Raw genomic sequence first — 3,659 nt, 5'->3', positions numbered from 1 at the left:
TCATCCTGGATTCGAATGGACCCTAAGCAGTGACTGTGTCCTTATAAGAGGAAACAGAGACACGGAGACAGGAAGAAAGGTAATATGACAATGGAGTGGACACTGGAGTTTTTGCCTACAAGCCAAGAAAAGCCAAGGATTTCCAGAACAACCAGGAGCTAGGAGATATGCCTGGACCTGATCCTCCCTCAGAGCCTCCAGAAGGAACCAAGCCCACCAACACCTTCTGGGGACTTCTGGCCTCCAGGATTCCTTCGTTCTCTTAACTCTGCTTAGGGGGGCAGTGGCGAGGCCTTTTCATATTTGTGTTGGCTCTCCAATCCCATCCTAAAAATGGCGTTACCCACTGTGTATATGTACATTGTTGAAGTAGGACCGCATAAAGTTTATAATAACTAATTATAATAGATCGAATTGTGCCTTTCTCCCCCCACAAAAGATATGTCTTCCCAGAACCCATGAATATGATCTGATTTGGAAAAGGGTCTTTGCCATTAGAATTCATTTAAGGATCTCAAGATGAGAGCATCTTGATTTCAGGGTAGGTCCTAAATCCAATGACAGGTGTCCTTTTAAGGAGGGGACGACACAGAGACACACAGGGGAGAAAGCCACGTGAGAAGAGAGGCAAAGATGGGAGTTATATAGCTCCAAGACCACAAATGTCTGGAACCACAAGTGGCTGCAAGAGGCAAGGTAGGATTCTCTCCTGGGAACTTGATCGGGAACATGGCCCCACTGACACCTTGGCTGATACCTTGGTTTCAGACTTCCAGCCTCCATGAGTGTGAGTCAGTCAATCTCTGTTGTTTTAAGCCACCCGTTTGTGGTAATTTGTTATGACAGCCCTAGAAACCTAACACACGAATTATATTGTAAGCAATTTCCCATGCTACTACAGATGGTGGTAATTATCTTTAAGGACAGCACACTATTCTATAGTTTGGGAAGCCTGTCAATCTTCTATGGCAAATTATTAACTATTTTAAAACTGAACTAACTAAAATAGCAAGGATTTAAATGCACTTGATCATGCATTTTGAGAACCTGATGACATCTTCAGGAAGATCCCCCAGAAGTGGAACTGCTTGGTCAAAGAATGCACGCTCTGCTCACACGCGTCTCTCTTGCAAGAAGCCGATTGCTCAAAGCCTGTAAATATAATTTTACACTGGTTAGTATAAGATGTGTAATAAACCTGTGACCTATCTGTATGACAATGCTTATAAATGCTCTCCTTGTGAGCATGAACAATAACTCCCTGAGGACCAGGTAACCCAGCACTTAGCTGTCTGGGTTTCCCTCTGATATGCTTTAGTCAACATCAGCTCATGTCTCTCCATCTTAGTGGCAGACACATATTTAAAACGTGCTTCTTTGTGCTTTTTCTTTTATAGGTCTCCATTCTAAAAGCAAACCCTTGGGGGACCTCAGTGGCTCTGTCGGTTAAGCATCTATCTTCTGCTCCGGTTGTGATCATGGGGTGCTGGGATGAAGGCTGGCATCGGGCTCCCTGCTCAGCGGGGAGTCTGCTCTCACTCCCTCTGTCCTTGCCCTCCAACTCATGCTTTCTCTCTCTCTCAAATAAATAAATGAAATCCTTTAAAAATAAAAATAAATGAAGGCAAATCCTTAGAGTTAGCCAGTCATCCTTAAGTAGGCAGAGTAACAGTTGCATGGGGGTGCTCCTTAGCCCCCAGGTTTGAATAACATGAATGTACTGGCTGCTGCATGTAATGTTAGCTCAAGAGGTCTGTGGGTATCATTGTTCTGAAGAAGACAGCACAGAAAAATCACTGAACACTGTAACTAGAGTCAAAAGATCTGCAATTCAATTTGTACTTTGCTAACATCAGATTATTTTTACCTTGGGAATGTTTGCAAGTTTCACTTCACCTCAGTGGCGTATCTGGGCAATAAGAACATTGGGGTAAATAAACTCGAAGATTCCAAGATTCTGTTCTCCCGCTGATGTTTGAATGGCCCATTTGAAGGGCATTGGTGTGTTCATTGCTCGGTACTGGAGCATATATATCAGAGTCATACCAAGCCATCCTAAGCGCTAAATAGTGATACAAGGAGTCCAGTTCTTGCCAAAATAACTATCACAAAGATCATGATTGTATTAAACAGAAGCAATTGCTCTAGGAGCCTACTTCGGTGTTTTAGCTGAATAAAACACTTATTATTATATGAACTACCACCTTGACACAAAAGGTTTTAATTAAAGGCGATAAAATAAATCATGGAATTATTACCAAACTAACTTTTTTCTCATTTGTAACTTTATAAAAGACTGGGTCCTGCCACAAACTTGCACAATATGTCTACATAATTCTGACCTGGAATCTGAAAATGACTTTTAAGATTTAGTCCAGAAAGAAGCCGATTAGCGTAATTAAATATGAGATTCCTTATCCATTTGGCCAATAACTATTGGACAATCCTCCCTTTTGGTTCAAAGAAAGAAACACAATACATATGCTCATCCACACATTCGGGTCACACACTCAGGTAAGCATGCATAGGTATGCATAGCCACACACACTAGAAAGTGTGCAACCTTCCTCTTAGCAACTTATGCCAATGCCTCTTCTTTAGGAAGAGCTAACCACCCCATGCATCATGGAGAAAGGCCTGTAGTAGTAAAGCCATCATAGAGAAAGATGACATGTGCATGTAACCCCCCTTTAAATTTAGCGGGGAGCTAATAGATAGGGGTCTTCAGGGTGTGTGCAGGATCACTGGGAGATTCAGGATTGACTTAGTTACATTATTTTTCCTTAAAGTTATGTTGCTATCTGGTTTCCTTTATTTTTCTCAGTTTTGATTTGTTTATGTCATTTCATAAAATGTGTTGAGTCTTTGCAGTTGGGTGAGCTTCAGAGCACAACTGTGGCAGAAGTGCAGAGGTCTTCTGTCCTCCTGGAAGCTGACTGCCAGCTCCACCCAGTGACTGCTCCAGAAATGGGCATGTGAATGCATGCCAGCCAGAGACGAGCGATGAAGAGTGTGCTAGAGGCTACTGGGTATGCATTTTGGGTCTATCTTTCTTCTACAAAGATGAGGTTGATGCAGGGCAAGAGGAAGAGCTAAGAGAATCTGAGGCGTGGGACCAGAGCCAGCAAATTCAATGAAGCCCCAAACCTGTCTTATCCCTGTACTTCCAGAGCTGATTCATTCCTTATTGTTGGGTCATTTTGGGTGGGTGATTATTGGAGGGGTTTGTGTGACAGATTGTCACATTTGGTTCATTTCATTTTATACAGGAAACCAGAATCCAATAGGTTATGGCTTCAGGGCCTGCCCAAGATAATCATTTACTTACACAAAGCCCACCCAGCACCAGGTCCCGGTCTCCTGATGATCAGACTGCAGCCTTTATAACCTCCAGCAGATCTTGCACATACTTTTTCAAATGTTATGCTTTGATGGAGCAATGGGTTCTTCTGGTGAGAGTCTTTGATGATCAGAGAAAATAGATAAAGTCAATGGAGCAGTATTTGTGTAGGACACCATATCTTGATGACCCAGTTTACTGGGATTCTTCTTACGAGACCAGTGCTCTAACCCCTGAGCTACGGAGCCTACTGAGATTCTTCTTAATCCTTGCTCGTGCACCAAGGTACCTGCCTAATGAATAACATTTTAGAGTTTTG

At 42.7% G+C, this 3,659-nt stretch overlaps 1 long non-coding RNA gene across 1 annotated transcript; it reads left to right on the top strand.

Annotated features, from left to right (window-relative positions):
* Nucleotides 1–565: 565 nt before the first annotated feature.
* Nucleotides 566–1,635, top strand: LOC131828163 (uncharacterized). The gene is made up of 2 exons (XR_009352263.1): nucleotides 566–696; nucleotides 1,398–1,635. It is a non-coding gene; the product is annotated as an uncharacterized LOC131828163 (long non-coding RNA).
* The last annotated feature ends 2,024 nt before the right edge of the window (nucleotides 1,636–3,659 follow it).

Source organism: Mustela lutreola, chromosome 3 (genome assembly GCF_030435805.1).
Source record: "Mustela lutreola isolate mMusLut2 chromosome 3, mMusLut2.pri, whole genome shotgun sequence".
NCBI lineage: Eukaryota > Metazoa > Chordata > Mammalia > Carnivora > Mustelidae > Mustela > Mustela lutreola.
This window is presented reverse-complemented; position numbering and strand designations above follow the sequence as displayed.